At 57.5% G+C, this 12,144-nt stretch overlaps 1 protein-coding gene across 1 annotated transcript in view; it reads right to left on the reverse strand.

Annotated features, from left to right (window-relative positions):
• Positions 1–12,144, reverse strand: part of LOC135278069 (uncharacterized) — a 186,324-nt gene that overhangs the window by 139,906 nt on the left and 34,274 nt on the right. The window contains exons 10-12 of the mRNA XM_064384684.1: positions 10,617–10,767; positions 4,318–4,475; positions 2,272–2,422 (exon numbers count right to left, since the gene is read on the reverse strand). The gene's annotated coding sequence lies outside the window, so the exon portion shown is untranslated. The remainder of the gene's footprint in view (positions 1–2,271; positions 2,423–4,317; positions 4,476–10,616; positions 10,768–12,144) is intronic.

The raw sequence follows: 12,144 nt of genomic DNA on the forward strand, positions 1-12,144 counted from the left end.
TACCAAAACAGAGACGTAGACCAATGGAACAGAACAGAGACCCCAGAAGAAACACCACACGTCTACAACCATCTGATCTTAGACAAACCCAGCAAAAACAAGCAATGGGGAAAGGACTCCATGTTTAATAAATGGTGTTGGGAAACCGGGCTAGCAACGTGCAGAAAGCAGAAACTGGACCCCTACCTGTCACCTTACACTAAAATTAACTCCAGATGGATCAAAGATTTAAACATAAAACCTAACACCATAAAAACACTCGAAGAAAACGTAGGCAAAACCATCCAGGACATAGGCATAGGCAAGGACTTCATGACTAAAACACCAAAAGCAATGGCAGTAAGAGCCAGGATAGACAATTGGGATCTAAAGAGAAATTCCATTTGACCCAGCAATCCCACTGTTGGGGATACACCCAAAGAACTATAAATCATTCTACTATAAAGACACATGCACACGTATGTTCGTTGCAGCCCTGTGTATAACAGCAAAGACCTGGAACCAACCCAAATGCCCATCAATGATAGACTGGACAAAGAAAATGTGGTACATATATACACCATGGAACACTACACAGCCATAAAAAACGACGAGTTCGTGTCCTTTGTAGGGACTTGGATGAATCCGGAAACCATCATTCTCAGCAAACTGACCCAAGAACAGAAAGCCAAGCACCGTACGTTCTCACTCATAGGTGCGTGTTGAACGACGAGAACATGTGGACTCAGGGAGAGGAGCATCACACACAGGGGACAGTTGGGGGGGGCAGGGGAGAGACATGCCAGATATAGTACGCACCTAAAGTAAAATAAATAAATCGAAATACAACAACAACACTGGCTCAGATTTGTTATGACACACTATGCTGGCCAAACAGAGCACATCGGGGTGCTGTATTTGGTGCAAGGGATGCTGCTTGGCAACCTCTGATCGAAGTACAGCTCAGTCATATCTTGAGCGCCGATGGCGACGGGGAGCTCACCACCTCTCTGTGGTGCCTCCTGCCTCAGATCCAAGTGGGTGCTGATGGCACAGCGTCTCCAAGTGGCTTCCTAGCCCTTGGGACTGCAGACTTCTAGGGCCCTGGCAACACTTTCTCAGTAAAGAAGCCAAGCTGGCAAAACACATCCCCTTCAAAGCCAACATAATGCCCCTGCCTGCCCACGGCGCTCTCTGCTGGTGCACTAGGCGACCTTCAGGCTATCTGGGACCAGCTCTGACAGCCTCCGCTCTGGGATCAGCTGCCGCGGCAGCCTCCACATGCCATGGGGCAGCAGCGGTGGCATCCCTGGACGCTGGCCCCAGCAGCATGGAACCCAGGAACAGATGCTGCCACAGTCAGCCCGCAGATGCAGGAGGGCAGGAGGCGCTCAGTCACAGCTCTGTGTCTGCACGGTGCCCAGCGCCTGCAAACCTGTGCTCTGGGCCAGGCCCAAGGAAAAGTGGACCCTAGGGTGGGACGGCGGTACGCTCCACGACCCTCAACGCCCTCGGGGAGCAGCCCTGCCAGAATCTGCCAGGGGCTCAGCTACAGCTCCCACCTGGAAATGGTGCAAGTCACTATCAGTGGCAACCCCTGGCCCTGTCCTCCCCCACCAGCAGCAGGAAACCCGGGACCGGATGTCACCACGGCGCCTAATTTAGGTTGTCGGCGGCACAGCTGCAAGGTGATGGAAACCGGTGCTCAGCCTCATCGTGGGTGCTGCAGTGGGCCCAGAGTCCGCGACCCCACACTCTGGGCTTGGGCCAAGGAGGCACGGGTCATAGGGTAGGGGGAGGTGCCTTGGGCGACCCCCAGGCTGTCCGAGACCAGCCCTGCAGTCTCCCGTGCATTCTGCTGCACCTGCCACTTAGAGATGGCATTCAGCAGCGTGGTGGCAACCCAGGATCCTGCCCGCCTCCAGCAGCAACGCGGACCCAAGGGCCAGACCCTGCTGCGGTGCCTAAATCAGGCCTCGAAGCAGGAGGAGGACTGGAACTGGCATCCAGCCCCATCTCAGTGGCCGTAGGGTACCCAGCACCTGTGACCAGCACCCTGAACCGGGGTCAAAAAGGAAAAGGAGGAGGGCGGGAACAGGCACTGCCACCCTCTGCCACGGGCTCAACCGTAGCTGCCACCTGCACACGACGCGGCAGAAGCGGCGGCGGCCCCGGCTCTGCCTGCAGTAACCAGCAGGGGGAGACCCAGGGACTGAGGCCGCCTCAGAGGCTGCCACCTGGCCCCCTCTGCACCCCTGTCCCTGCCCTGGTGGCAGCCAGCCACGCTCCTACCTCTCCGGCGCTCTGCAGTCTCCGTCGCTGCCACCCACCGCAGCGAGGCGAGCCGTGGTGCCACAGGCTCCAGGCTCCAGCCTCCAGCATGCAGCAGATGGCTCTGCCTTCTCCTGGCATGGAGCAGCTGGGCGGGCAAAGCCGGAAAAGCCTAGAACGGGACACAGAGAGTGGTAGTGTTAGACCCCCACCTTGTCCTGCTGGCCACTGGGTGGCACGGGCCAGTTTCAGTGAAGGCACTCACACCCACCCTCCACAGTCCACAGCATCTCTTTCTGGCCCAAACTGGCTAGGGAGTGGAGACTGGAGACACGACGGGGCCTGGGCTTCCTGCTCCACAGGAACCACTGGGACCACCCAGGCTGTGCTCGGGAAGCAGGAGCAGCAGAAACTCAGACCCAGCCAGCCCTCCCCACCAACGTGCTGGTTCCCACTCCTGAGACCTCCACCCGCGGGGCCCTGTCACCCCGTGGTGTCTGCTGCTGCATGCCTGGGCATCCCTGGCAGGCTCTGCAGCACCGAATGTGAGAGCTCAGGCCTGGGAACCGTGATGGGTCTGGGTGCCCTGCTGTGATCAGAATTTTCACAGAAACATGTGCCCGCCACGCAGGAGGAGATGGTCCTTTAGAGTTTAGAGTCCGGGGGAGAGCAGGACCACTCCTCTCTCAGAGACCACCGCTGTCACTGAAACCTCCATCGCCTGCCACCGGTAGGGCAGCTTCCGACAGAGCCCCTGATCCGCTGCCACCGGCAGTGTAGCCCCAGGATAGTGTCAAAACCCCATCCCCCACCACCAGCAGTGTAGCACACGATGGCAGCCCCTAGCCTGCCCCTGCCTTAGACCCTGCAGCACTCGATGGCACCCGCAAACCAACCCCCTGCCATGGGCAGCACAGCCCAGGATAGCGCCCCAACAGGCTCCCTGGGGTGGGCAGTGTAGCCACAGATAGGGTCCCCAAGCAGACCCCCACCGCAGGCAGTGATGCCCCCATATGGCACCCAAACCACCCCCCACTGTGGGCACTGCAACCCTGAATAGTGGCTGCCCTAACTCACTCCCCGTCGGGAACAGCGCGGCCCTGGATAGAGCCCCCAACCAACCCCCTGCCTTGGGCAGTGCAGCCACAGAGAGCACTCCAAGCTCCCTCTCCACCTTGGGAAGTACCACCATGGACAGCTCAGGTAGCCCGACAGTGCACCCAACCTGCCCCCGTCACAACCCACGCAGCCTGAAATAGCACACTCACCCACTCTTTGCCAGGCAGTGCAGATCCCTGGGAGCACCTGACCCACCTGCCGCCTCTCCACCACTCAGGCTGTGTATCCAGCCCCCACAGTTCCCCCACCAACCCTCTGCCCACCTCCACAGGCAGTCCAACCCTGTGTAGCTCTCCCAACAAGCCCCCCAACCTCTGTCTCAGTGTAGTCCCCATGGCGCCTTTAACACCACCCCTCCACCCCACCAGAACCCTAACCCATCCTCCACCGCCAGCACTGCAGCCCCAGATAGTGCCCCCAACCTGCTCCCCATGTGGGCAATGCAGCCTTGGATAGTGCCCCCAAACAGCTCCCAGACACAGGCAATGATGTCCTGGATACCACAACCCCCACCCACTGGGGGCAATCTAACACCTGATAACACCCCCAACCCATCCCTCACCGCTGGCAGTGTTGCACCCCACAGTGCCACCAACCCATCCCAGACAAGGGCATTGCAGCACCTGATAGCTCCTCCAATTCACCCCCTACCTAGGGCAGTACATCCCTGGACAGTGCCCACAAGATACCCCATTGCTGCTGACAGTACCGCTTGGGACAGGCCCCATCCCAGCCCCCAGCAATGGGCAGCACATCCCAGGAAAGGGCCCCCAACCCTCTCCCCTATGCGGGCAGTGGCGCCTCAAATAACCCCCCAACCAGCCCCCGCAACACCAGCAGTGACACCCTGGATAGTGCCCACCGCCCATGGCAGGGCACCCGCAAGCCGTCCCCCATGCCTCAGGCTGTGCGGGCCAGGATGGCGAACCTATCCCACCATCTTTTTACCTTTCCAGCTGTACTGTAGTCTCCGTCACCGCCACTGACTGCAACAGCGAGGCGAGGGGATACTGCACACTCCAGGCTCCAGCCTCCAGCATGGACAGCTACTCCTCCTTCAACTCTAAGCCAGCTCGGAGCAGATAGGCCCACGAACTCAGAAGAATCTGAAACGGTGAGACCAACGTGTACACACACACACAGAAAAACACTACAAAGTAGCAGAAAAATCCAATCTAGAACCTGACCAGACAATTCTGCAGACATAAAATCGAAAAACAGATAAGAGATTACGTCCTCAAAATGAGGTATTCATTAGGAAAATGCAATCTGCCAGGCAAGGTAGCTCACGCCTGTAATCCCAGCACTTTGGGAGGTCTAGTTGGGTGGATTATCTGAGGTCAGGAGTTTGAAACCAGCCTGACCAATATGGTGAAACCCCATCTCTACTAAAAATACAAGTATTAGCCAGGCGTCATCGTGGTGGGTGTCTGTAGTCCCAGCTACTCAGGAGGCTGAGACAGAACTGCCTGAACCCAGGAGGTGAAGCTTTCAGTGAGCTGAGATTGCGGCACTGCACTCCAGCCTGGGTGACAGAGCCAGACTCAGTCTCTTAAAAAAAAAAAAAAAGAGGAGGAATGCAGGTGTGGTTTTAGAAAAAGGGAACTCATACACTGTAGGTAGAAATGAAAATTAGGATACTCCAGCTCAGAGGGCCGTGGGGCTCGGAGGGACCCAGGTCCCAGACTTCACCATGGCTCAGGGCCTGTGCACTCCTGGACGCTGGATGCAGGTCAGACATGGACACAGCCTTCCCGGCAGGGCTGTGGACGCCGTCACAGCCAGCACCCTACAACCGCCCCCACACGGACGACCGGGGCCCAAATGCCCACAAAGAAGTCAGGACTGGAAAGCACGGAGCTGCGGAGGAGGAGCAGGGAGGTCTGGGGGATTCCCGGTGGGGTACAAGTCCCCACCACTTACCTCAGAGATACGCGTAGTCCTCCACCATCACGTGGAAGCCACCACGGCTTCTCCAAAGAAACTCGCTCTGACCGCACCGCTGCCTCTACTGACTACTTCTGGCCGGGCCGGGCCGACGCCTCCACTGACTCCCTCCGGCTGGGCCAGGCCGGACCGCCGCCTCCGGTGACTCCTTTTGGCCGGGCCGGGCCGGACCACCGCCTCCGGTGACTCCTTCCGGCCGGTCCGGACCGCCGCCTCCGTTGACTCCTTCCCGCCGGGCCGGGCTGGACCGCCGCCTCTGCTGACTCCCGCCGGCTGGGCTGGACCGCCGACTCCATTGACTCCTTCCGGCCGGGCCGGGCCACCGCCTCTGGCGACTCCTTGCGGCCGGGCCGGGCCGGGCCGGGCCGCCGCCTCCGGTGACTCCTTCCGGCCTGGCCGGACTGCCGCCTCCGGTGACTCCTTCCGGCCTGGCCGGACTGCCGCCTCCGCTGACTACTTCCGTTCGGGCCGGACCGCCACCTCCGGTGACTCCTTCCTGCCGGGGTGGGCCGCCGCCTCCGCTTACTCCCTCCAGCCGGGCCGTGCCGCCGCCTCCGCTGACTCCCTCCGGCTGGGTCGGGCCGTCGTCTCCGCTGACTACTTCCGGCCGGGCTGGGCCGCCGCCTCCGCTGACTCCCTCCGGCCTGGAGGGCTCTGGGGTCTCCCCCAAGCTCCCTATTCTCTAGCTGCAAAAACTGAGGCCCAGAAAGGGCAGGAGCACGGAGAGCTGGCAGAGCCAGGGCCAGGCTTTGTAGATCCCTAGGGCCATGCAGAGGGGACAGGGAGGCCACCGAGGGAGTGGCAGCTGGGAGCCCCGGGCACCCCCAGGGACCCCCCTGAGCTCCACACGGCAATTCCCAGCAGATGGGCCTCTGGGCAGCCGGCCAGAGGGAAACAAAGCCCGGGAGGAAGGGCCTCCGAGGCTGACCCAGGACGGAGAGATTAAAGGAGATGTTTGCCTTGGCAGGGGCCCCAGGTCCAGGTGAGCCAGAGAGGAGGGGGCCAGCGTTCCAGGCACCAGCAGAAGATGCCAGAGTGGGGGTGCCAGGAGGAAGAGGCACCCTCTCAGGGGGCAGAATGGGTGAGCAGGTACAGTGTACCTATGAGGTCTGTTCTCGCCGAGGATAAAACCAAGAGACTGAGGCCAGCACGAAAATAATCCAATGCAAGGGAATTTTTTCAGGCTCCCGGGTGAAGTTCTCCGGTCCGACAGGTGGGGCCGGAGAAGTCGCGTGGACTCCTCTCAGGCACGGGGTTTTATAGGGAGTGGAGGCGTTTGATTGGCTGTGCCCAAGGTGAGTGAGACAAAATGGTGGGGAGTGGGGCCCGGATGAAACAAAATGGAGGGGAGTGGGACCTGGATGGAGAGGAGTGGGGCCCAGATAGGACAAAATAGTAGGCAGGGAGTGGGGCCTGGATGGGACAAAATGGTATCAGGTAGGTCCTGATGGGGCTTTTTTCCCGGGCTCCCGAGGGGGTGGGGGGGAGGAGGAGGCGTGTCCGAGCTCCCGGCAAGGGAAGGAGGCGTGCCCGAACTCCCGGCGAGGGGAGGGGGCGTGTCCGATATGCCCAGAAGAAATAAACACAGAATCACAGAAACAGTCTGCGGCCTGTGATTTTCTCCAAAGGTGATTTTGAGAGCTTCAATATTTAAAAAGAAAAAGTGTGGAAGTGTGATGCCTCCGGCTTTGTTCTTTTTGCTTAGGATTGCCTTGGCTGTGCAGGGTCTTTTGTGACTCCACATGAAGTTTAAAGTGGTTTTTTCCAGTTCTGTGAAGAAGGTCATTGGTAGCTTGATGGGGACAGCACTGAATCTATAGATGACTTTGGCAAGTATGGCCATTTTCACAATATTGATTCTTGCTAACCATGAGCATGGACTGTTTCTCCATCTGTTTGTGTCCTCTCTTATTTCGTTGGGCAGTGGTTTGTAGTTCTCCTTGAAGAGGTCCTTTACATCCTTTGTTAGTTGTATTCCTAGGTATTTTATTCTCTTTGTAGCAATTGTGAATGGGAGTTCGCTCTTGATTTGGCTCTCTGTTTGTCTGTTATTGGTATATAGGAATGTTTGTGATCTTTGCACATTGATTTTGTATCCTGAGACTTTGCTGAAGTTGCTTATCAGTTTCAGGAGATTTTGGGCTGAGACGATGAGGTCTTCTAGATATACAATCATGTCGTCTGCAAAGAGAGACAGTTTGACTTCCTCCTTTCCTAATCGAATACCCTTTATTTCTTTTTCTTGCCTGATTGCTCTGGCTGGAACTTCCAACACTATGTTGAATAGGAGTGGTGAGAGAGGGCATCCTTGTCTAGTGCCTGATTTCAAAGGGAATTCTTCCAGCTTTTGCCCATTCAGTATGATATTGGCAGTAGGTTTGTCATATAGAGCTTTTATCATTGTATGATACGTTCCATCAATACCTAGTTTATTGAGAGTTTTTAGCATGAAGGCTTGTTGAATTTTATCAAAAGCCTTCTCTGCATCTATTGAGATAATCATGTGGTTTTTGTCTTTGGTTCCGTTTATGTGATGGATTACATTTATGGATTTGTGTATGCTGAACCAGCCTTGCATCCCTGGGATGAAGCCTACTTGGTCACGATGGATAAGCTTCTTGATGTGCTGTTGCAATCTGTTTGCCAGTATTTTATGGAAGATTTGTGTGTCGACGTTCATCATGGATATTGGCCTCAAGTTTTCTTTTTTCGTTGCGCCTCCGCCTGGTTTCGGTATCAGGATGATGCTGGTCTCGTGAAATGAGTTAGGGAGGAGTCCCTCCTTTTGTATCGTTTGATACAGTTTCAGAAGGAATGGAACCAGCTCCTCTTTGTACGTCTAGTAGAATTCGGCTGTGAACCCACCTGGACTTGGACTTTTTTTAGTTAGTAGGCTATTGATTGCTGCCTCTACTTCAGCCCTTGTTATTGGTCTAGTCAGGGTTTCAGCTTCCTCCTGGTTTAGTTTCGGTAGAGTACAAGTGTCTAGGAATTTATCCATTTCTTCCATCAAAACAGCATGGTACTGGTACCAAAACAGAGACGTAGACCAATGGAACAGAACAGAGACCCCAGAAGAAACACCACACGTCTACAACCATCTGATCTTAGACAAACCCAGCAAAAACAAGCAATGGGGAAAGGACTCCATGTTTAATAAATGGTGTTGGGAAACCGGGCTAGCAACGTGCAGAAAGCAGAAACTGGACCCCTACCTGTCACCTTACACTAAAATTAACTCCAGATGGATCAAAGATTTAAACATAAAACCTAACACCATAAAAACACTCGAAGAAAACGTAGGCAAAACCATCCAGGACATAGGCATAGGCAAGGACTTCATGACTAAAACACCAAAAGCAATGGCAGTAAGAGCCAGGATAGACAATTGGGATCTAAAGAGAAATTCCATTTGACCCAGCAATCCCACTGTTGGGGATACACCCAAAGAACTATAAATCATTCTACTATAAAGACACATGCACACGTATGTTCGTTGCAGCCCTGTGTATAACAGCAAAGACCTGGAACCAACCCAAATGCCCATCAATGATAGACTGGACAAAGAAAATGTGGTACATATATACACCATGGAACACTACACAGCCATAAAAAACGACGAGTTCGTGTCCTTTGTAGGGACTTGGATGAATCCGGAAACCATCATTCTCAGCAAACTGACCCAAGAACAGAAAGCCAAGCACCGTACGTTCTCACTCATAGGTGCGTGTTGAACGACGAGAACATGTGGACTCAGGGAGAGGAGCATCACACACAGGGGACAGTTGGGGGGGGCAGGGGAGAGACATGCCAGATATAGTACGCACCTAAAGTAAAATAAATAAATCGAAATACAACAACAACACTGGCTCAGATTTGTTATGACACACTATGCTGGCCAAACAGAGCACATCGGGGTGCTGTATTTGGTGCAAGGGATGCTGCTTGGCAACCTCTGATCGAAGTACAGCTCAGTCATATCTTGAGCGCCGATGGCGACGGGGAGCTCACCACCTCTCTGTGGTGCCTCCTGCCTCAGATCCAAGTGGGTGCTGATGGCACAGCGTCTCCAAGTGGCTTCCTAGCCCTTGGGACTGCAGACTTCTAGGGCCCTGGCAACGCTTTCTCAGTAAAGAAGCCAAGCTGGCAAAACACATCCCCTTCAAAGCCAACATAATGCCCCTGCCTGCCCACGGCGCTCTCTGCTGGTGCACTAGGCGACCTTCAGGCTATCTGGGACCAGCTCTGACAGCCTCCGCTCTGGGATCAGCTGCCGCGGCAGCCTCCACATGCCATGGGGCAGCAGCGGTGGCATCCCTGGACGCTGGCCCCAGCAGCATGGAACCCAGGAACAGATGCTGCCACAGTCAGCCCGCAGATGCAGGAGGGCAGGAGGTGCTCAGTCACAGCTCTGTGTCTGCACGGTGCCCAGCGCCTGCAAACCTGTGCTCTGGGCCAGGCCCAAGGAAAAGGGGACCCTAGGGTGGGACGGCGGTACGCTCCACGACCCTCAACGCCCTCGGGGAGCAGCCCTGCCAGAATCTGCCAGGGGCTCAGCTACAGCTCCCACCTGGAAATGGTGCAAGTCACTATCAGTGGCAACCCCTGGCCCTGTCCTCCCCCACCAGCAGCAGGAAACCCGGGACCGGATGTCACCACGGCGCCTAATTTAGGTTGTCGGCGGCACAGCTGCAAGGTGATGGAAACCGGTGCTCAGCCTCATCGTGGGTGCTGCAGTGGGCCCAGAGCCCGCGACCCCACACTCTGGGCTTGGGCCAAGGAGGCACGGGTCATAGGGTAGGGGGAGGTGCCTTGGGCGACCCCCAGGCTGTCCGAGACCAGCCCTGCAGTCTCCCGTGCATTCTGCTGCACCTGCCACTTAGAGATGGCATTCAGCAGCGTGGTGGCAACCCAGGATCCTGCCCGCCTCCAGCAGCAACGCGGACCCAAGGGCCAGACCCTGCTGCGGTGCCTAAATCAGGCCTCGAAGCAGGAGGAGGACTGGAACTGGCATCCAGCCCCATCTCAGTGGCCGTAGGGTACCCAGCACCTGTGACCAGCAACCTGAACCAGAGTCAAAAAGGAAAAGGAGGAGGGCGGGAACAGGCACTGCCACCCTCTGCCACGGGCTCAACCGTAGCTGCCACCTGCACACGACGCGGCAGAAGCGGCGGCGGCCCCGGCTCTGCCTGCAGTAACCAGCAGGGGGAGACCCAGGGACTGAGGCCGCCTCAGAGGCTGCCACCTGGCCCCCTCTGCACCCCTGTCCCTGCCCTGGTGGCAGCCAGCCACGCTCCTACCTCTCCGGCGCTCTGCAGTCTCCGTCGCTGCCACCCACCGCAGCGAGGCGAGCCGTGGTGCCACAGGCTCCAGGCTCCAGCCTCCAGCATGCAGCAGATGGCTCTGCCTTCTCCTGGCATGGAGCAGCTGGGCGGGCAAAGCCGGAAAAGCCTAGAACGGGACACAGAGAGTGGTAGTGTTAGACCCCCACCTTGTCCTGCTGGCCACTGGGTGGCACGGGCCAGTTTCAGTGAAGGCACTCACACCCACCCTCCACAGTCCACAGCATCTCTTTCTGGCCCAAACTGGCTAGGGAGTGGAGACTGGAGACACGACGGGGCCTGGGCTTCCTGCTCCACAGGAACCACTGGGACCACCCAGGCTGTGCTCGGGAAGCAGGAGCAGCAGAAACTCAGACCCAGCCAGCCCTCCCCACCAATGTGCTGGTTCCCACTCCTGAGACCTCCACCCGCGGGGCCCTGTCACCCCGTGGTGTCTGCTGCTGCATGCCTGGGCATCCCTGGCAGGCTCTGCAGCACCGAATGTGAGGGCTCAGGCCTGGGAACCGTGATGGGTCTGGGTGCCCTGCTGTGATCAGAATTTTCACAGAAACATGTGCCCGCCACGCAGGAGGAGATGGTCCTTTAGAGTTTAGAGTCCGGGGGAGAGCAGGACCACTCCTCTCTCAGAGACCACCGCTGTCACTGAAACCTCCATCGCCTGCCACCGGTAGGGCAGCTTCCGACAGAGCCCCTGATCTGCTGCCACCGGCAGTGTAGCCCCAGGATAGTGTCAAAACCCCATCCCCCACCACCAGCAGTGTAGCACACGATGGCAGCCCCTAGCCTGCCCCTGCCTTAGACCCTGCAGCACTCGATGGCACCCGCAAACCAACCCCCTGCCATGGGCAGCACAGCCCAGGATAGCGCCCCAACAGGCTCCCTGGGGTGGGCAGTGTAGCCACAGATAGGGTCCCCAAGCAGACCCCCACCGCAGGCAGTGATGCCCCCATATGGCACCCAAACCACCCCCCACTGTGGGCACTGCAACCCTGAATAGTGGCTGCCCTAACTCACTCCCCGTCGGGAACAGCGCGGCCCTGGATAGAGCCCCCAACCAACCCCCTGCCTTGGGCAGTGCAGCCACAGAGAGCACTCCAAGCTCCCTCTCCACCTTGGGAAGTACCACCATGGACAGCTCAGGTAGCCCGACAGTGCACCCAACCTGCCCCCGTCACAACCCACGCAGCCTGAAATAGCACACTCACCCACTCTTTGCCAGGCAGTGCAGATCCCTGGGAGCACCTGACCCACCTGCCGCCTCTCCACCACTCAGGCTGTGTATCCAGCCCCCACAGTTCCCCCACCAACCCTCTGCCCACCTCCACAGGCAGTCCAACCCTGTGTAGCTCTCCCAACAAGCCCCCCAACCTCTGTCTCAGTGTAGTCCCCATGGCGCCTTTAACACCACCCCTCCACCCCACCAGAACCCTAACCCATCCTCCACCGCCAGCACTGCAGCCCCAGATAGTGCCCCCAACCTGCTCCC

Source organism: Aotus nancymaae, unplaced genomic scaffold (genome assembly GCF_030222135.1).
Source record: "Aotus nancymaae isolate 86718 unplaced genomic scaffold, 86718_ANA_hifiasm-v0.15.2.pri h1tg000036l, whole genome shotgun sequence".
Taxonomy (NCBI): Eukaryota; Metazoa; Chordata; class Mammalia; order Primates; family Aotidae; genus Aotus; species Aotus nancymaae.